General features: G+C 39.5%; 2 protein-coding genes across 4 annotated transcripts in view; one reads left to right on the plus strand and one right to left on the minus strand.

Annotated features, from left to right (window-relative positions):
• The window catches only part of thrb (thyroid hormone receptor beta), a 123904-nt gene that overhangs the window by 69429 nt on the left and 31072 nt on the right, over positions 1-23403 (minus strand). The window lies entirely within an intron of this gene.
• The window catches only part of septin7a (septin 7a), a 461874-nt gene continuing 451982 nt past the window's right edge, over positions 13512-23403 (plus strand). Inside the window, exon 1 of the mRNA XM_062435604.1 lies at positions 13512-13515. The gene's annotated coding sequence lies outside the window, so the exon portion shown is untranslated. The remainder of the gene's footprint in view (positions 13516-23403) is intronic.

The raw sequence follows: 23403 nt of genomic DNA on the forward strand, positions 1-23403 counted from the left end.
AACACTATTAATTAAAGTGAAGAGAAAGCAGTCATGGAGAATTACACCAGCTCTATCAACTAACAGTATTAAAAAAAAATCTGTCCCTCAGGTGCAAAGTGATCAGGACTTCATGCAGATTTTCCATTACATCACCCTGGAAATGGATGAAAGCTACACAGAGTTCTTCTTCAGAAGACTCTGCACAAGTGCATGTGGATTACAAGAGGAAGAAAAAGACAATAGATGAAAAAAAGGAAAGAAGAAAATAATTCTAAATTATTTTTGTTCTGAGCAGATACTGGCCTTGGATAGTTGCTGTATTTGTTTCTGAGGTAGATATGAAAAGCCTCAAACCAAAGCTACATACCAGAGAGAAGGGATTTCATTCGTTTCATCCCAGAAAAAAACAGGTGCAGTATTAAAGGTACCCTTTGGAGGTTTCTTTGTAAACAAACACTTAAAAAAAAACATTTAACATTTCTCACCAAGACACGCTATGTGTGTCCTTAAGGCTGTACAATGTTGAAGTCATTTGTGAAAAAGCCATTAGCAGAAAGCTGGGTTCTTTTTCTCCTCTTTTAACTGCTACATTTAACAGAATATTAATGTCACCAACTTTTGACATGCATCACTACAGTCTGAGGAATTGACCTTTCACTAAACCCCTCCCACGAACAAAACAACTGTACTTAGTAACTGTAAGTAGGTATGGCAGGCCTGTCAAGCCTTGGATTTGTTGCCATGTTAAAGTGGTGAGCATGGAGGTGTAGAAAGAGATATCCTCTGGATTTAAAGAGTCATGTCTTTTGTTAGCCTCTCCTAACCAAAAACAAGACTAATAGTTTTAAACCAAAACATCACATGAAGAAGCCAGCCAGAGACATTTTCAACCAACTTGTGACGCTAACGTTAGCTTAATTGTCTAGCTAGCCACAGGTGATGAAATCTGCTAGTAAGAGAAACAAAAACAATTGTTGCTGGCTAGAAGCCTGCTTTGTCCACTTCTCTCTGAAATGAGAGGACCCATTTGTTTCATGCTAGTAGCTCTGTGAGGCTGAACTGCACTTAGCCATTTAAAAAAATATATTTTTACTAATGCACACAATAATAATGCTAACATGCTGAAGTTAAGCAGGTATAATGTTTACCTTGTTCACCATCTTAGCGTAATGTATTAGCATGCTTACATTTGGTGATTAGCACAAAGTACATCTGAGACTGATGAACATGTGAGTAGTTTTGTAGGTGTTTGATCACAAACCAAAATATTACAGAAATTGAAATGTTGACCTGATGATGGTACCACATTAAAGGTCAGGGAATCACAGAGTTAATACAATTTATCCTGAAGGGGACATACTGTATGTGTACCAAATTTAATGACAATTCATCCAATAGATGAATAGAAAAGCCCAAAGTGTCTGCTTCACAGTGGCGCTAGAGGAAAAGTCATATCATAGGTGATGTGATACGTATGTGCCTGTGCTGGTAGAACATGTTATACAAAAACATCAAACATTGTTTAACAGTGCTACTAGGAGTCAAAAGCTCCACAACCTCCCTTTACATTTCATCAGGGGTTAACTCACAGTAGAGGAAACACACACTGTGATTTGGCACCATTACTACTCGGAACACAGCCGTGGTATTTACTGAGCTACACACACAAATCTACTTTTGACAACAAATGTGTGTGTTCTCACATATGCAAGCAACTTTAAAAAGGTGAAACACTAATCTGAGTTCACAGTTTGATCCACATCTGGCAAAAACATCAGCACAATTCCTGAGCATTCAACCTCAGGCGAGGTACAGAAATAGACCATGATACACAGGCTGCCCCTATCTGTGTTAGTATTACCAACTTTTACCACTTTAGAGCCTTTAGCCACCACACACATAGGACAAAAAAGAAAATCTAACTATAGAGCAAGGACACTCTGTCTGTATGTATATCTGTATGTATGTCTGTATGTATGTCTTTCATGTACTTGGCGGGTGTATGACTGAGGACCCAAGGACATGCAGTGTTGAATTGTATGCAATTTGGACACACAATACATTCAATATAAATACATTTTATATAGCCAAGCAAACAGTGTTCTGTGTAGCAGGGGGCAGGTCTTTTCAGGGCTCCGCGGACTGAGTCTAACATGAGCACGAGTGTATAGCCTAGAGGAACTGTACCACTGTGCCATTATTGCAACTCAAATTGTGTAAGTTTGCCATCCTAACTTAAAATATTAATAACGTTCACACCGGCAAAACACCTCCACTGATTAAATCCTTGCTTCACTGTATAACCGCTGTCGAAGCAGGTGACTAAACACCCAATGAACCAGAGTGTATCCTATTTCATCAGTGTACTGCTAGTAGCTGCAACTTGGGTGTGTTTTTCAGGGGTGGATTTAGTGAATCGGGGGCCCCAGGTAAACACTGTTGCATTTCGATACATCGATACCTTTAAGGTATTGACCGAAATAATTGATACCAAGTAGTATCGAAACGTCTCCCGTCAAACGATACCTGCAATTGATTTTCTTTCGCACCCAGAGCTAGAAAATATGACTATTTGTAAGGACTTGCTCACAGCCAATCAACGCAAACGTTCCTTGATTTAAAGCAACATGTGATTGGCCCACTGCCACAGTAGCTACAGTCTGCCTGTGGTGGTGAAGTCATGGTAAATTTGAGCTAGTGCACTTTGCAGTTCAGCAGCACCCAAGTGTGGTTACACTACACGCCTGTTACACCGGATAAAAACAAAATGTGTAATGGGTATCGAATGAAGTACTCAATTCATATCAGTATAACTTTAAGGGTACTTGGATGGGTACTGGTATAGTCATTTTTTAAACGATACCCAGCCCTACTCATTCAAGCACAAATCTTTTGAGCAAATGTACCTATGCAAATGATCTAAACTCAAGTAGTACAGTACTTAACATCCGTGTACAATACAATGTTAGTATCTTTCATGTTGTTGGTAGTACTCACATCAACAGTATTGCAATACCAGAGACCTGTTCCGACAGACACGTCCAAGGCACTATAAGCAGGATTAAGCTGAAACGTGCACCATACATTTCAAGTAAAAAGCTTCCAGAAGCAATGAAAGGGTAAAGAAGAAGTTACTGTGTGAAATCCCATAATCCAGTCAAGGGAGCAACAGGCTTTAAATCACTTCAACAAACAGCTACATTAACAGAATGACTAATGTGGATACATGTGCAAGTCTGTGACATATAGGGGAAAAAAAGAACCACAGTTGTCTTTCCGTCACCTATAGATTGAGTCAACTTCCTGTGTCATATGTATGTATGATGGCAAAATGTTGTCACATGCAATAACTACAGATACATACCAGTGACTGGAAATGACGAGTGAAGGACGGGTTTAGAGGATGTGGGTTTTTGAAAGCACATATAGTACAAATACTTTTGGATGGCACAGAAAATGTATAGAAACCAATTGTGCTGAGTATTGTTCGAAATGTACTTGAGTTTTTGTACCAAACACTGAACCATCCATTTTTGATATTTTACTTTATGATTGATCATGTTTTTCTACCAATGTCTTTCATTTTAATTAATTTATCTTCCATTTATGTAAGTTCTAATTTCCTAAATGTTCCATGTGGTTTAAACACAAGCAGCCAACATCTTTATCTCAATAAAACTACAGTCTAAAATTGGCAAAACTCATTTAAATCAGGAACTATCTGATCCAAGACAACACTATGAATCTGCCCAGACATCTGATGCCACCTTTTGGTACTTGACAGCTTTCAAGGCTTGATGGCCCAGACACACGATTCAATCAGTAAAAGAAACACACAAAGGTCCTAGTGACTGTCATCATATGTATACGCTGACAGGTGTCCATATCACTCAATGTCATTAAATCTTCCCTAAAGCCACTGAAATATAACAATGTACACCAATTAAGGCCCATAAGGGACTTTTGAGGTTGATACCAATACTGATTTAAAGGAGTGAAAAATTCTGATGTCGATATATCAGTCGATAATCTAATACATACTCTTGATAAGTGACAAGACAAAGTACTAAAAATCCAATTTCATGTGCTGTCAACACTTATGGTAAATGTATTATATAACTATGTTTCAGTGCAGCAACAGCAAAGAAGGTTGCTCTATCAAAAAGCTATTCAAGACATTTACCAAGTACTGTTGACAGAACTACTTTATAGTCATTTCATGGAAAATAAAGTTGTTGTGCAATTGGTCCACTTCCAAATAACTATTTCAGATTTACTTGTGTCATTCAGAGAGTCTTTTAGTTAGTGCACAGGAGCTCAACTGAATATGCAAACAGTCTACAGCTGAATACTAAATAGTAACACTGGCATGATGCTGCTGATTTGAGATGTGAGCTTCTTGTTTTTACGTAGCAGATTATTTTTGAAGGTATAAATGACAACGTTTATATATACACACTAATAATCCGATAATGATCAATACGATGATCAAGGCGATACTGTGATTCAGATTGGCATGGATTGCCAACGTACCGTTATCACATGAAACAGAGCATAGTCCGATTACATCCATGAGTTGTGCTGCTATCTATCACCTGAATTCTGCTGCAATATCCAACCTCAACAGATCAATTGTTAAGGTCTCTGCCTCACACTGAAAATGTTTCCTTTCTGCTATTCCCTCCCTGTTCCCCCCCCCCCTTGTTTATGCCTGTGTAGTCTCATTCTAGTTTTGTTTTTGACCGCCCAGGTCCGTTCAACAGCTGTTAAGCAATGTATGTGTCACGAACTGTCGATAAAGTGCTTTAATCTCCAGTGTCCGATGTTTACAAGTCGAAAGAAAAGATGTTGCAAAGTGCTGCATTTCTTATCCCTGAAGTGATGGTTGAAATAATCTTTTTGTGTTGTTTAAAAAAAAGCCATGTCTCAATGAGGTCTGTGTAAGTAAAGTAAAAAATAAAAATTCAACCAGTCCTCAAAGATTTCTTTTTTCCCTTTCAGCAGGACGTGACTGAAGCCAACATGTGCCATGTGTGGGAACAACAGTGGGGATGTATGTCACCAGAGGAACTCCCAGCAGTGACTATTTTGATGTGGGAGTAAACCTTGAGGGTGTGCTGGCGCTTTCATGATCTGGAAAATGTGACCCTTGCATCTGCCATGCTGTTTTGGCACCTTTGAATATGAGGTACCAGCAGAACCTCTGCTACACCTTCAAAGATATTCAAAACATAGTATTGTAGTAAGATGCAGCTGAACAATCAAGAAAAGCCCAAAGCTTGAAAACTAAACTACACAAGAGCTCCCATTCTTGTTCTTGGCTCACTGATCCTGGAACAGACATGTATAAGAAACATATAGCTCTATATTGATGTTTTACAGTTGTCATTACTATGCAATTATCTGTATATTTGATATTACTGTTTTATTTGGTCATATGTGATACATTGCTGAATAATCTTTACATTGTTGCATGGCACATTTAAGGTGCACATGTTAAATGCAATTCTTGTTCAGGTATATGTATGAACTGTACACAGACTCTTGTAAATCAGTGAAAGGGAAAGGAAAGGGAAAGCAGATAAGGGAAGGGTTAAAATGAAGGAGGGGGTAGGAGAAACAACAAGATAAACGGGTTGGGGTACAGCTGCAAGGGAAATGCAGCTTAAAACACTTCGGAGGAGTGTTTAAAGAAGCAGGCTCAGCTGAATAACTCAAAGCACAAACTGTTATTCTTTCTGTGACAGCATCGGTTGATGCGGCTGCAAGATAAAGACGCAATGCAGTTTGGTAGTGAAATAAATTGGTGTCACCGGGCAGAAACACTGGTATCTGCTGTGTAGTGATTTTTCTTGTTTCAAGTATCTGACATTTCACATGTGACATTTTAACTTGGTACATTTATATTGAGGACACCTGTTGTTCTTCCTAAAGCAAGGAGTCATAATTGCCTTCAATATAAAACAAAGTGGGTAATGGTAAGAATGATGAAGAAAAAATGAATTTAAAAGTATTAGATGAAAGAAAATAAGAAAATAATTGATGAAATTTTAATTGTAATTTATTCCATGTATACAATTAAATCTGTTTTATATTGATATTGAATTATATCTGTAATTGATACAATTTCTACATTTATTAAAGTTTTCCATTATGAAAACATGTCATTGGCATTGGAATATTAGAATGAAAAATATTGCTAGTTAAATGATCAAATAGTGTTGGAATAAAGTGACCAAAAGGTTTAATTTACTTTATTGAATCAAATATTAAAAGCTGTGTATCAACACAAAGTAGCTGTGTTGATTGAACATAAAAAGTTTGTGTCAATTTCACATTCTTGTGGCTGCAAAACTGAAAAAACAAAAAACAAAAAAATGGAAAAACACAAAAAAAAACCTGAGCCAGTGTTAGGTTTGTCCATTCTACTGTAGAAACATGGTAGTGCAATGTGGCGGACTCCGTGAAAGAGGACCCGCTCCCTAAAGAGCTCATTCTAAGCTAAAGAAAACACAACAAGTCTTATTTTACACTCTGGTCCTTTAAAAGAAAGACCATACTCAGCACATATGTCTACCCTAATCAATAATCTTTTCTTTTGTCAGCTCCCACCTGTGGCCAATTTTTCTATCCCTCTTTCCAACCTTCCACTTTCTTTATATCAGGAATGCAAAACAGCACGAGTCAGATTTGCTGGTTCTGTGGCTAAAAAAAGATCTAAAAAGACAGAGTTTGCAATGCGGAGCATGAACACAAATCATATTTATGACCAGTTCACTGAACAACCACACACAAACTGGAAAAGAGGGCGATTACAGCGCCAGAACACGCTCGGCCCTGAATTAAAACCATCACACAGAAATATAAAAAGACACATGTTGAAATCAATGAGCTCTAACATGTTGTTAGAAAGCTTCTTCTCCTCTGCTACCCACAGTATAATTTAAAGGGAATGACAACAAACACTTCTATTCCCTCTGTGCTGCCTACAGGCCTACACAACATGTGCATACTTGGTGTGATTATGATGCTGTAGCCTCTGGGATCCCAACATTTGGAAAATAGTTTCACAATATGTCTCAGCCTTATTCATCTGTTACTTCCTTCATTCCCTAAGACTCCCCCCTCTCCTTCTTTCGCTGCTTAAAGCTATCCAGCTCGAAAGCAGGCGCCTTCCGAAAGCAGGCGCTGCGCTTTGTTTGTTTTTTTTACCCCCAAGTACTGTATCCACGTGTTTTTTTTTTGTGCTGCTTTTGTTTTCGAGACAACCTCTTGGAATTAGCAGACTGAGCTTTTGTGCAGCTATTTTGCTTAGTTGTCAGATCTGTAACTGTGCCAGACAAATGCATAAGGAGAGACATTTGGCCGAGATGAAGAGGAACAGGTCCAAAGTCTGATTCTTCCTCTCACATGTGACACAGATCTTCTATTTTCGAATTTGAGTGTTTGGCAAAGAGCAAAACCCATCTGCTTCACACACTGTAGTGATGTGCTACAAAATCCCAATACATCGTCTACAAGTGACTGTAATTAAGTAAACCTTACACCAATGACTTATGTTCGTCACACCGTTGGATGAACCAGCATTAACCATGAAATGACACACACTTTATCGGTGCGGCCAATCATAGCACACCCTGACCGCAGCAGAAACTGTGTGTGTAACCACGATAGTTTGAGGAGGCACGCCGTCCACACTTCTGGCAGTAAGAGACGCCTTTGTTTAATTGTTTTCAATCAGTTTAAATGGCTTTATTCACTTCTTGTGAAACCTTTTAAGCGAGTTCAGAGAAACAGTCAAAGCACCTACGTCATCCCCGAGCACAAACATTCTCTAGATGGTTGCAACCTATTCTCTGCTGTCCAGTCGGATGAAAAACACAGAGGAAGGTCTGTCTTTCATTAAGGCTGCTTTAAATAAGTGCAGGAAAAGCTGATGGTGGTGGTTCTTGTGCATCCTGTTGTCAGATAGTATCAATAAGCAGCAGCAGGCTCTGTGTGGCCCATGTGTAGATTCATACTGGACCTCCATACTCACTGTGCTTAATGACATCACAGGAATAATCATCCCATTATCATCACAGAGGCAAAAATAACCCTACTGGCCAACACATCTATGATAAAAACTAACTCAAATTTATTAGAATTGCCCTCATCACAGCCATGTATAACTATGTGATGGAAAGATGGACATCCACTTATATCTGCTAGATGGACTAATGAATTACCATCATGGATACTTAATGAGAAGATAATGTATAACCTGAGGGGAATGTCTGAAGAGCTTCAAAAGATTAGGGGTGGTTTTCTAACATTTCTGGAGACAGAGTCCTCAACATAGAATTCTTTATATACTGAATAAGTATTGAATCTAACTATCATTTGTAAGTCAGACATGACAGAAGTCAGACTTTTAATACTTTGTACTGTTTTTATATATTGCCTTCTCTTTAAATAGGTACATTTTAGAAGAACTTAGGAAATCAGACCTGGTGAGATGAGTGTGTGTGTGTGTGTGTGTGTGTGTGTGTGTGGGGGGGGGGGGGGGGTGGAGTGGAGACAGGGACAGGCTAATCCTGACATCTATTTCAGATCATATTATTGTACATTGCTGCATTATTCAGCTTAAGGGGTTGTTTTTTTTTCTTAAAACCGATAAAGATAACATCGAAGAAAATATTGGCACGCTGTGCCAAAAATTCCACATTTCGATGCAAAATGCTTCCAAAAATATGCTCGACTCAAGCGAGATGAAACTTGCCAGCAGAGGTTGGTGAAACAGCTGGGCAGCAAAGAGGCTTCCAGATGAAACACTAGATTGCTGACTTAGGTAGAATTCCTCATCTGCTTTAAAAAGGACCAGTTAATGTTCTGAAGCTACTCTGAAGCTTTCATCCAAAACTATTAAAATGATTTACTGTCATCAGGTCACTTCAAAGGTTACGAGTTACGTACGCCGCTGTATATACTGAGCTTTTAATAAGCTCTGAACAACCTAATTGCCAGACAACAATGCTGATATGGGACCAAACAACAAAACCTGAGATTAGGTTAAATTAAACTTCTTTTAACATTCAATACCCAACTCTTCCTTCATCAGTATCTGCCCATCTAAACACAGTATAATCAAGTATAGGGAAAGAGTGTGGTCAATAAAAAAAGGGGGTTTTCCCTTTACATTTAAAGCTAACTAATTCATACAACATCATCAACTGCATCTAACCATTTTTGAAAGCAAAAGTGTTTGTAACTGTTCCAAATGGCAATACTCAAAAGCGAGGGAACATCATGCCATCATAGAAAGGTGGGGGGGGGGGAAATAATTGTTCAGATGGCGATAATGATGTACACTTTCAATCTTCCCTCAAAGGAAATCATGGAGGATCACTTGTTTGTACATGAAAAGCAACTGAAGTAATTACCAAAGAGGTTAAACCTTTCATAACCTTCACACACCTGCCTGAAGTTGGCATGATTGTCAGTTGCATAAAGTTTCAGAAATTGTCAGACACGATTCCCCAATTCTAACGTGAGAAAGGTTTGTGTGTGGGGGGGCGTATAGGGGTTTCAGACTGTACTAGCTGGATGGTTTCAACCTCCCCAGACGTGTAAGGTGCTGAATCATCCAATATGAATGTAATACCTCAGGATAGTGGGCTGTGTAACTATTTAATTGTTACTTGGAGTCTTGCTGTAGCTTGTGCAACAGCTTTTATTTTTGTCATGCATAAATCATAACTTTGGAATCATTTATGTTATAACCAGGCTCAGTTTGAACTGACACACAGCTGGAGCATCAGACTGCAGCAGTTGTTTGTCCTACTCTGCAGCTACATGTTTGTGCTTGTAACAGGCTAATATCTACTGTCTAACTATCCAGATACACTCAGGAGATGTTTGCTGTCTGATTCATCTACATAACTTTATGAAGCTGGTAAGTTCAGCCAATTAGTTATGTGTAATACACTGATAGAATGTTCCTCATAGGTAAAGGTAGTTGGTCATATTCAACAATGTATTCATTATTTGATTGAAAAAGTTGTGTGGTAGATGTGCACATCTGGAATTAGGAAGCAAGTGCTAGCTCAAATAACTAAATCTGTAACAGCAGAAATAAGTCAACACACTGTCGCTACCAATGCAGGTATAATGTAATAGGATATTGAAAGTGACGTTTCACTCATTAAATGATAACTGTATTGGGAGATACACTGTGTTGACTTTGTTCTGCTGTCATTGTGATGTTGTCCATATTCTTACAGTGTGAGTCTGTGGTGATGAGGCAGTTCCGATGGAGTAATATGGTCTTGATGTCAACCGGCCCTGGTTGACATCAAGGTCAGTTTGATCACAGTGAGTTTTACCACCTATTTCCTTCTGCTGTATCCATGTCCCACACCAAGAACCTTTTGTTATCAGCTTGACATGGGAATATATCAGGTAGGGCCCTATGAAATCACTTTTCATTTTTCCCAAATTCCAGATTTTTTCCCCCAAATTCCAGATTTTCCATTTTAATTTTCCAGAATTGAACCACGTTTTGTCACCAGAAAGAGTGTTTAATCATGTGGTGGATGAATACAATTCCAACAATTTGATAAGAAAGTAATCATGAATAGAACCCAATCATGGACTTTACTATATAATATGCATTTTACACATAATCAATCATGGACTGCTTATGAACTATGAACGGACTGTTCTGAATACTGCAGCCTATGTGGGGCAGGAAGGGGGGTTTGGGTGTACTTAGTTACTTTTAAATGTCTTGTTTTTACCTTTTATTCTTGTCTCTTTTTAAAGTGCACTGTCTGTACTGTCCCGCCTTGATGACACTGACCTTTTTGTAATGATGCAACACAACGCTGTACTATGTTCTCATTTTAAAAGTGCTTCAATATACAGAACACTCAGACATCAGCATGAAGAAGCGAAACAGTCATTTAAGCGCTGTGGCCTCAAGTAATCTCACCGTGAGCCATAAAAAATAATGATCACAAAATACCATCGCTAAAACAGGTTTATAGTGAAGGGATTTTGAAGAGCAATTTGTTCATCCTCCCAAAGTCAGGATGAATCCACTAACCAGCTGTAGGAGCAGAAGAGGAGCTGAGTCCTGTCCTCAGTCAACACTGACACACAGAACAGAAGCTGTGGCAGCAGCACGCCCGTAAATAACATCCAAACACTCAGCATAGTCTTTATTCTGTTTATTCAGCTTAGGTGCTGCATCCACATTTTGGCAAACCCCACAATATTCCACATTTTATGTTAACTCCATTTTAATTACAATATTCTGTGATTCCCTCCATGCTTCCATGAAATCATAGTGTTCTTATTTCATGCCATCAGGTCTGGTGTGAAACTTTATCCCTGTTTTTCCTAGCGCATACCCATGATCAAATTAGGATGATGAAATTATAAAAGCAGTGGAACTACTTCAATGTTTAGAGCTGCCTTCTAAGAATATTCTCCTCGCTCTTGACTGACGGTCTTGGCACTGGGACATGTGAGGACCAGCGAAACAAAAGTCATATTATACGTAAAAGACATTCTTAATTTTCTTCCCTAACCACATCCTCCTGGAAGTGACTGCAGTGTGACTACTGTGTGTGTGTGTGTGTGTGTGTGTGTGTGTGTGTGTGTGTGTGTGTGTGTGTGTGTGTGTGTGTGTGTGTGTGTGTGTGTGTGTAAAACTAACCGATGCTACAAATCATTGAGTGCTGACAGAATCACACATACTTCCATTGAGTAGCCTCTCTGTACTATTATACGCTACTTTTAGCCACAGCAGCCAGTTTGGGGAATGTGAGCGACATCATAACAAGGAACAACACAAAGTGGCACAAACAGGATGGACAGGGGCCTCTTTCATATGGTCGGTTTGGACACTAACAGTCTAATACCACATATTGTTTTGCCTTCCATGTCCCATGTACTCTGACTGCTCTGTCTCTGTCTGATCACCCTGTGCTGACTTTATTCGTGTGTTTGTTTGTGTGTGTGTGTGTGTGTGTGTGTGTGTGTGTGTGTGTGTGTGTGTGTGTGTGTGTGTGTGTGTGTGTGTGTGTGTCTGTCTGTCAATACGCAGCCAAATTAGGGCAGAGAGTCCAGCTGAAGCCTGATGCACAGCTGTGAGTCTAGAAGAGGCCCTTTGTGTCCTGATAGGAACATAAAATTGTAAGTCACTGCATGAGAAAAAGGCTTCACTATAGTTAACAGTAATGGATGCATTTTGGCCGTTGAAAGCAAAGCGCAGAGTTCCTCGCTGCTGCTTCACGCTGACAAATCTTCCTGTTGTCGTTAGCCTCGTCATTATCTCATTCTACGTCCATTAGAGCCGGGTTGCGTTTCTGCGTCCAGTAATTCACCATATTCCCCCCTGACTCCCAGCCGAGGAGGGGGGGGGGGGGTCGCTCACACTCACGCTATGAACATCAACATCAACTCATCAGAGTCCATTAACTTGTGTTAAAGTGCAGCTAAGCGACAGAGAAGAGTCAACCGGCGTGTGGACGCTAAGCGAGTTTGTCGACGGAGGAAAACCTGACAGTCGCTGATGTTTTAATGTTTCATGCGTTCATGTTTCACATTTGCATTGGTCTCGGCCTGCTGGTGTCACCACTGTTCTGCTTTTTATGTAAATTAGAATTTGCATCTAACAGAGGCTGAGCCAAAACAAGGGTTTGGTGCGGCTGAGGTGTTAAAAACAGTAGTGGTAAAGTGAAGATGCAGTGAAGGTTCATGGAAACAGACTTGCTCTACGTGCTCAAATCATGTAAACTAGTCAAAAAAAGAGGAACCTGTGTTGGTTTCTTTTTAGCGACAATCCATATAAATAGACATAACTGCAAATGAGCTGAAAAAAGCAGTTTTTGATGCCTCTACTAAATTAAGTTGGCTTCTTTTTTTTTATTGTTGTTATTGTTTTTTATTAAAAGCCATGCTATCCAACACAAGGCTTTAACTATAGTCTCCAACTTATTTACTTACTACAGTCTATTTGACTATTTAAAGAGAGCAGTTCCATCAAGCCTTTAAATGTTAGCTAATACACACCTACATACATAGGCTGATCTCTAGCAAACACACACACACGCACGCACACACACTGGCCCGTATTCCATTCTTATCTTACCATCACATTTACTCACTTCCACCCCTCCATTCTCTACAAACATACACTCAACAGCCACTTCATTAGGTACACCTGTGCAATCTAATTCAATCCAATACAACAGCTCTGCTATAAATTCTAGTGCTTCACATATTTCTTCCAGACTTCAATGAAATGCTTTGTTGTTATATTCAGTTGTGGTCAAATAGTCAGGCCTGGGTGTAATACATGGAGGGCCGCAACGTAATAAGGATACAAAAAAAGCACAATGGGCACACACACACAGACACACACTTAACACACATTGAATTCACGGTGGGAGAGTAGGCAGGGACGGTCGTACTGCTGCCGTACCAAAGACTTGTGAGTTAAAACACAGCTTGAGTATATGACAGCTTGTAGTGCACATAATGGCTCTACTCTGAGATGACTCTGTGTGTGTGTGTGTGTGTGTGTGTGTGTGTGTGTGTGTGTGTGTGTGTGTGTGTGTGTGTGTGTGTGTGTGTGTGTGTGTGTGTGTGTGTGTGTAACGTGCCCGGAGCTGACAGCGTTTCACTGGTCGCCGAGCACACTCAATACTGAATGGGTCAGAGATAAAAAGTCAGACGTATCACGCGGACAGAACAGAATAAAAGGCGGCGGTGAAGCCCGTGATGCCGCTGCACATATGTCTGCCACCGCCATTACTCTGAGAAGAGCTGTGGAGGAAGACAAAGCTCTCATAGCTCCAATACCCAGCGGAGGGGGGGGGGGGGGGGGGGGGGGGTCTCCTCCCTGCTGCGACATACAGTATGTCTGTGATAGCTTCACACAGCCAGTGGGCCAAACACCTTTTTTAAATAACCTTCCTGACCCTGCAAATACTATATATATCATCATTTATATGCCTGTTCAGATTCACAGTATATCTGATTTTTTTTCAGCACAGCTCAGTGAGAATGTATTTTATCTTTTAGAAGTAGTAATTATATGGATTTCAGTCCATATTTTGTTCATTTTTATACAGAGCCAGAATGAGTGCATAAGGGATAATTAGAGGAACTTGAAACATACTTCTGCATTCCCTGTAAGTTTCTTCTACTCTAGTATAATATATTCTTGTCCCCGGTGTTAGTGGTAATGCTGTTTATGAGATATAATGTTGGGTTAGGGTCTTTACAGTCCTTACTCATATATACCACTTTTGCAGTGAATCTTGAAGGTAATGTAACGGTCTAAACATGTTTCATACTAAATAGTTGATGTGACATTTCAGGGGTCCACCTCTACAGGCAAAAGTATTTAGACCTGTTATGAAAGTCCACACTAAAAGCTTTGCTAGACAGCCTGCAATCATACTGAGATGTGAAATGGGGATGGTGGTGGACCCTTTGAGGCACGTGGACACGCAGCTGCATGATAAATACATAGAGAGAGCTTGAGAGAGGAGCTCTGCACAACTGGCCAATTGCTGGATACAGTTGAATTCAACCACTGGATATTAAACAATTCAGAAATCTCCCTTACCTTGCGATCACCTTAACATCACAACATCACAACATCACAAGAGACTCCATCTTGTCAGGCTTCAAGGTTTGGACCAATCAGCATCCTACTGTATGAAGATTCTCAAGTGATCACATAACCTCATGAATCCAGCAGCCTCGCAAGGTAAAGGTATTTTATTTGTCACACATATAATTGTACAGTGAAATTCCGTTTTTGCATTTAACCAATCCTTAGTACTAGCAGCAGTGGGCAGCCACTATGCAACGCCCAGAGACCCACTCCAGTACCGTAGTCACAGGTACCAACAGGAGAATGAACCTAACATACTGTACATGTTTACAATGGGAGGAACCCCACGCAAGCACAGGGAGAACATGCAGTTCCACACAGAAAGGCCCTGCCCCAGCTAGGACTGGGCAATATACTGATATTATATTGATATCATGATATGAGACTAGATATCATCTTAGAATTTGGATATCATAATATGGTGATATGGCGTAAGTGTTGTCTTTTCCTGCTTTTAAAGGCTGCATTACAGTAAAATGTCATTTTCTGAACCAGACATGGCTTTCCACAAGCGCCGGCTGCTGGCCATATAGCCGACTACACAATTAGGTCCAGCTGGCTACTTTAATGACTATTATTTTTATAGCCTATAGGCTATAAATGGGTCAATGACGTGCCTATGACATGTTCAGTCTAACTGCATTTGTTTCAGTTAGAAAAAGGTTTAAATTGATTTTAAAAAATACCATATATATGTAGTACCTTTCCTTTATATGAAATCACTTTAACTTTTCAAAAACCACAAGTTATTAGTAATTTTTCTGTTATTTAAAGTGACAAAACATCATGTGGTGCGACCAATAAAACCAATAACTGTATTAAATTCAGAGTAAAATATCACTTTTAATATTAATCGCTGATACAGTATGCTTAACTGAATTGTATTTTTAAATTTTTTCAATCATTTTTAAGCAATTTACAGGAAAAATAAGTCTTACATACATTTAAGAAGGCAACTGTGACATAATAGAACATAAATATGAGATTATTATTTACAAAAACTTAAAGGACATGCAAATAATTTGTTTCGAAACACTTAAATTCATTTATTTTAAGATAGATCACAGTCGCACCACATGACTTTTTTAAGGTCAGTTCAAATTCATCGAGATGGAAAAACACATAAAACACCTAATTTACTATTTTAATATGTATTTATGTGTACTCAACCTTTCTTAATGTTTGAATTACTGCAATAGCAATTCCCATATTTATTATTTTTAAATACATCCTTATACGTCATTGACCCAAATATTATTTTTCGATTTTAATCAAATTAAATGTTTTTCAACAACAAACTGAACCGCACTCATTAAAGTTGTGATTCGCTCTGCTTGTACTGAAAACCACAAATGACTCGCACTCAGCATAGTCAGTGTGTCGGGGCCCTCGGAGACGACTAAAGCAGAGCTTCTTTTGTCACTATAAAAACGGTACGTCCACCGGTAGCCCAAAACAATGTCCTACCGGTAATCCAGTCTTCTCTTCAAGCGTTCAATTATCACCACCTGCGACACGTGCTGGCATCAAAACACACTGTCTGTTGTACAAATGAAACCAAACGGTCTCGTAAGAGTGTATTTTCATTAGTTACAAAGGGAGAAATGTTCGCTAAGTGTTTAATTGTGTAGCCACCACTGCAGACTGCTGGCGTTGTTAATTCATAGCATACTCAGATGCGTGAATGTGTCATGCACCGAAAATAAGAGAGTTACAAGCCCAGAATGCCTCATGATGTAATACTACTGTGTGTGAGCTTGTATAGCCTATTATTTATTATTTTAGGTGTGCAAATCACAGTTTTCATCGGTGCATTAGCGTCTGGGATACTTAGTTACACTAATGAATATAACCCTGTACTAGACTGTTCTTTGTCTTTACCCACTTTGTCATTACATCCAAATTACTGATGATTATTTACCAAAAATCTCATTGTGTAAATATTTTGTGAAAGCACCGATATTTATCCTTACAATATTGTTGGGACATTGAGGTATTTGGTCAAATATATCATGATATTTGATATTGTCAATATCGCCCAGCTCTAGCCCCAGCCAGGTATCCAATCCAAGGCCTTCTTGCTGTGAGGCAACAGTGCTAACCACCGAGCCGACGTCCTGCCCCAGGTAAGACGGTGATACATGATGATAGACAGATGGTTCATTCTATCATCTATGCCAAGTATTTTTTGAACACTTTCCAAGGAGGACCTCTCAGATGGTTCTGTATAACAAACCATCTGGCTCATTAGGTTAAAGCCTCCCCAGATTACAATATAAGCCTAACCTTTCAAAAATATCTGCACTTACCAATAACTTTATCGATAAAATAAGGAAAGATTGTGATTGCAGTGAATACAAAGACTGGTTTTAACTACTGCTCTGTGACGGGGGGAAAACTCCAGTCTCCTGCACAAATGTCACGCATGCAACATTCCACAGAACTCTTCTCTATATAAAAAGCACAAGACTTCCTGCGTTAGCACGGAGCGCTGGCACTGAACATAAATTGTGGGGTGTGAAATCATCCCATATGGACATAACTCCTAGAGGGAACTCTGCTGCACTGTTAGACAATCTGACACTTTGTTTGAAGCATATTGAGGCCTTTAATGCCACATTGGAAAGAAGCAGAAATAAAATGCCATGATTTGTCAGACTAACTGACTACTGCTGCACCCTCTGGAAAATACTCACATTTAAAAAAAAAAAAAAAAAAATTGGATTTGAATGGAAACTCATCTAATATGATTTTAATAAGTGGTTGATTACAGTCGCACAAAGTTCCCTGATCATTCAGAACTTTTTGTGTGAAGGATCACAGATGTAAACAGTTTAGAGCTGTTCACTTAAGTCATTTAGAAGTTCTTCAGTATATATTCTGCTAACGCCAGCGTACGGTTGACTCATCAAAATGATGTAATGTTATGAAGGGCCTCAAACAAAGCAGAACAGATACTTGATTTACCACTCAGCGCTTAGTAGCTGCATGAAACCGCTGCACAGATACAATCAGAGCCTCTTACAACACCCATAACCAATTAGAATAGAGGCGCCACGCGTGGGCAGGGGTAAGATAGTTCTCACTGATCTGCTCCAACCTCCACAGTAAAAGCACAATCAGCCATTATGAAAAACACACACACACATTTCCTTGCAGTGCTAACTTGTGAGGTGACAAATTCAAAGACAAATGTCAGCCGGTGAAATCTTGAGTTGAATCCAAATTTTAAAATCGCTGTGTGAAATCATGTTAAAGAGCCTGAATGCTTTCTCACCCCTCCACCCACCCACAGCGATGTTTACACACACACACACACACAGACACACACACAGACACACACACACACACACACACACACACAGACACACACACAGACACACACACACACACACACACACACACACACACACACACACACACACACACACACACACACACACACACACACACACACACAGAGCACTGTTTTTTTCCCTTTCATCCACCTACTTAGTATTACTTATGTTTTTAAGACAAAATGACTTAGGGACTGATCAAACAGCATGCATTTTTTTGGCAGTGTGAGCCTCTGTTTTCTATTATTTTATTTCCAGCATGTTTTGGAGTGTTTTGTGCGTGAGCCACACATTTAATCCACTCATTGTATCCTCTTTTTCTTTTTTCTTTTTTCGGAGAAATGCTCACAGGCAGCACACAGAAAAACATGTAGTATTGAGCGCTGAGCGGAAAGGCCTTAACACAGAGCACACAACTGCTGTCCAATCAGTCTTAAACAGAGACATCCTCCTCTCTATTAAGTTGGTGGTTGTCTCTGAAAACCTTGATTTACTGAGAATGAAGCATTAGGCTTGCATTGATACGATTGATTTTCTTCCAGACAGTTAACAACATGATCTAATGTCGTTAGAAACACTTAAGTGACGGACAGCAGCTGTCTTTAAGCAGCCTTCTCAAACAGCCAATTGCTGCACCTTGTGTTTACAGGCCTACAACAAGTACACTCTGTGTGATGTGGCATTTAAAACATCTCTCTCCACAGTGACTCCACCGCTGCCAAACGATGATTCTATCTCATGCTCGTCCTAATACCTAAACAAGAAAATAGGTCAACAGTCTGTGCCTTCCACAATGAAGCGTATTGTTTCAAATGTGATTCATATGAGTGTTTTCTCATCTGCCGCCTCTGTGGTTTATGGTTTGAGTAAAAAATAAACTGTTTGGCAAAGTTCAATGTTAAAAGAAACAAACAGAGAGTTGTAAGAGCGGGATGTGAATGCAAAGTCACATGCTTTGTACAAACTGTGTTGAATACCTTCTGATCATTTGGAGGGAGTCCCTACACCATGCAGTAGACTTCCAGACCAGAGTAGGCCTACATCAGTGATATATTTGAAGTATTCACACATGTTAGGACAAACATTTTAAAACATGGGGTGAGTAGCTGAGTCCTGCACAGTCTGGTTTGCAAACTCATACCTACCCCGTACCCACAAAGCTCAGTACCAGAACCAAACAAACTGTTCTATACAGTGTTTCTGCATCTACATCAATTATGGACCCAACCTGACCTGATCCATTAATACACAACCTGAGCCCATGATCAAATATAGGCTCAGATACATTCGCCATGGTACTGTAGGGGTGCACAATGACATAAATCATAAATAAAGATGATTTCATAATAAATAAATAACATTAATGTCCAAAACCCTATTTTGTATGGTTTGTTAAATGATATAAGTACTCTTCATTTACAGGAGGGGATTACAACAATTATACTTCATACACAAGCTTCAACATTTTGGATTGGACGGTCAGATACTGGTTCTCTTCCATCATTTGTGAAGAGCATTCTAACTTTTTGTTTGTATTATTCCTTGGTGTTTCTAACGATACGATTGTTGAAGGGACCATGTTAAGCTTTTCCTGGTTTTCTTTTATTCACATACTGTTATGATGTTGGATATTAAACTTGATAAAAGGTCCATAACCTGAGATTAACATATGTACAAAATGCTCCCTGCGAGTCAGCCTGCCATGAATGGTTAGTTTGCGATAGTTTTTTCAACCTTACAGACCAGCTGATGTCAGCTCGACCATCATCGACTTTCCTTTATGTAGCTTTGGTTGCTCAGCTTGTTGCTAAGGATTTTCCATATATTGTTCATGTTGTCCACTCATATTTTGGATATGACTCCAGTTCAAACATGTACGGATGTATTTGAGAAGTTGATATTTTGAGTAAAGAAAGAGAAAAAGTGAAATGCTATGACTATAGTTTGTTTCATACTTTGCTGACACCTCCCGAGCCACCTGACATCTCTGAAGAAGAGCTTTCAAGACCTGGTCAATCAGAACAGAGTGGGCTCATCGGGACAGGACAGGAAGAGACTGTTTCAGATAGAGGGTGAACTGAAAGGCTGCATAAAGACTCACTATAAGATCAATAAGCAATTTTTTGAACTGTAAATTATGGAAAGATATTCCAATAAATCCCCAGATATAAAAAAAAATCGAACCTGCAATTTGCAAATGTCCCCTTGAATATGTCTAGTAAGATTACGAGTCAACAACAACACAGTAGGACACTTCTTAGTGAGTCATCTTCAGTGACGTATCAACGGTGCACAAAGGTGCAACCATTGTGGACTTCCCATGTTCAGAGATCCTTCATACCTTTCCAGTATAGCTCTGTTCAACAAATGAGAGTAATGTTACACGCAATTTGTTGCACTTTATTTGTGATTGTTGGTGATGTTGTGGTGGGGCCTAATATTGCCTGATATGATGGAGCACAATGCTGTTGGATGTCTGTCTTTAACTGTAATGTCTTTTGCTGTCATTTTGTTTGTCTCAACAAGGACACACAAGGGATTTCTTAAAGGATAATAAACTAGACTGACTCACTGTTTAAGGTCTGATATTTTTTCTTTCAGATGAATAAGGATGGTAAATGGACTGTACTTATATAGCGCCGTTCTAGTCTTTTCGACCACTCAAAGCGCTTTTACACTACAACTCACTCACCCATTCACACACATTCATACACTGATGGCAGGGGCTACCACGCAGGGTGCCAACCTGCACATCAGGAGAAGCTAACCATTCGTACACATTCATACACCGTTGGCACAGCAACGGGAGCAATTTGGGGTTAAGTGTCTTGCCCGAGGACACATCCACATGTGGACTGGAGGAGCCAGGAATCGAACCGCCAATCTTCCAATTGGAGGACAACCGCTCTAACCTCCTGAACCACAACCGCCCACAGGACTGATGTTTAGGTTTGTTAACGTTTATTGGACTTTAAAGACGTAAATTAGACTTTTAAAATAAGTCAAGTAGTAGTCGTACTGCTTTAGTAGTCGTACTGAAGTATCTGGATGTATCAAACTAGAAAAATACCAATTTTACCCTTTCAAACAACAAGAAGGCACAGAGTGGAAACCAACAGAACTGCACAATGCTTAATTAGTTATTTCAAAATATTTCCATCTGCATATGGCTCTACATCACAATACACACAGACCTAGACGATTATGAGACAGGTTTTTGTTTAATTGAATAACTACTGTATGAGTAAATACCAAAAATGTTCAAGAATACGCCATCACTCAATCATTCATGATCTAAATTCCTTTCCCAAAATTTCTTACCAAGTTTCAAGTATAAATAAATTAGATTTCAGTCAAGACCACTTTAGTCAAAAAGAAAACATTTATAGCCATTTGCAGTTGTTATATTTGGGGGTATGGCTCTGTTCTGGGAGCTCCCTGCCTTTTCATGTTACTGCTTACAGGCGGAGCAGCAGCAAAGACCACAGACCAGAACAGAGCGGGCAACAATGACAACAGTATGACATTGTTTAAATCAGACACTGCATGTGGTGGAGGTGGGTTGCAAAATTTACAGAAGAAGCAGCAAGGGTAGGTAGACTGAAGCAGCTCGCCGTGTATGACATTTGCCAATTGAAAGCATAGAGGGGAATCAGCTGAGCTATCGGCTGACGTGGGCCGGCTTTGAGGTTTCGCCAATTGAATGCATAGAATGAATCAGCTGAGCCATGATTCATTCAGCTGCTGTGAGCTGATGTAGCTGGGTTTGTGAGCTGAGCTTGACTCTGTGGCTTGTCTGAACTAACGCTTTGCTCAATTCAATGACTGAATGCAACTGCTAACTGTTTGATGATGTCTGGTGTCAACAGCTTCAGGTCCTCCACTCACTGTCCTTCATGCCTGCATCCAAAGCTTCACTGGGCCACTTTCAGATCAGAAACTATAGGTTGAAAATAAAAAGTTACCTCATAGACACCAGAACTCATTACTGCAGCATCTCCCAAAACGTTATATCACAGCTACATAACACCACTTGAGAATGAAAATGACAGTTGACCAAACAGAAAGTCACCAAGCTATGTAACCACACACCAGGATCCTATCGTTTACCAAACAGGACGTTAACAATGCTTACGTCAGCTAATGTTGGCACTATCCATCATCATCAGCTGGTGGTTTCTAAGGTTAGTTACACAGCCTAGCAACAATAAACACACATCAGATGTTACTTCTCAATTCAAGCCACCATGCTGTCTGATTTGGAAGTTTAAAACATTAGAAATAAGGACTTACCAGAAGAGATCATTCCTACATGGATGTCTGATCTACAGTTGACGTAGCGGTGATGCTTAAGTGGAGTAAACCAGCCATCTGCCTTACACATTCCGCCCTGAACTTCATCATATAAAGCTTGTTTTAAGGGCGCTGATTCACGTTTCTGTCTGAATTGCTGCCTTTGTGTCTCATTAAACTAATAACATCAAACATTAACCTCACAGGATCATTTTCATGATCCATAAACTGTAAATCCAGTTGAAAAATTCAACCTGCAAGCATCTCTTTAAAAAGGAGTCAAGCATAAAACTGAAGGACATATCTAGCCAAAACTGAATAAAAGGAATGATCTAATCTAATCTGATTTGTTTAACTTTGAGTAACGTTGGTTACATGCACCTGAACTCTCTTTTTTGTCTTTGGTTAACCATGTTTTCATTTTACAAACATCTCATTTTTTTAAAACCCCCAAATGTGTGATTTTAAGGTTTACAGGCAATCATCCATCAGAGTAGGTTTTTGGCAGTATAACCGCCTCTGCTCTTGCCATTAAGAGACCATTGTTGTTTTAAGCATTAGCTCAAACCAGCGGTGTTATTATTCTGGTGAGGTCCCTCTCTTTCATACCCACCACTTTTCAGTTTTCCACTGCTTTTACTTTTTTACACTCAGCTGGTAGAATTGTTTGTTTGCGTCTCTCCAGTCTACCAGCTTGGTGGTCACTGTAAAAACATTCACTGTGGCAGCACTGCTGGAAACTATTTAGCAAGCAATTTATTTAGTATAATTTTTTCACTTAAGACTTACATTTTAATTTCCTATGCAATTATTATTCTTTTCTAAGTTGACATAAAGGGAGCCAAGCTAGGATTTAGAATCATAAACCAGAAAATTGAGTGGTATCCACTGACACACTTCAGGGTGACCTACTGGCAGAAATGAAATATAATACATACATATGTTTTCATTAGTGTATAATCCCCTGAAAATAATAACCATTGTGCTTGTCTTACCTTTGAATGAGCCCTTTATATCTACATAAAGAGTGGGTCCACTTTTATAGAAAGCCGCCATGTTGCACCGCCATGTTTCTACAGTAGCCCAGAATGGACAAACCAAACACTGGCTCTAGAA

Source organism: Scomber scombrus, chromosome 16, assembly GCF_963691925.1.
Source record: "Scomber scombrus chromosome 16, fScoSco1.1, whole genome shotgun sequence".
Lineage (NCBI taxonomy): Eukaryota > Metazoa > Chordata > Actinopteri > Scombriformes > Scombridae > Scomber > Scomber scombrus.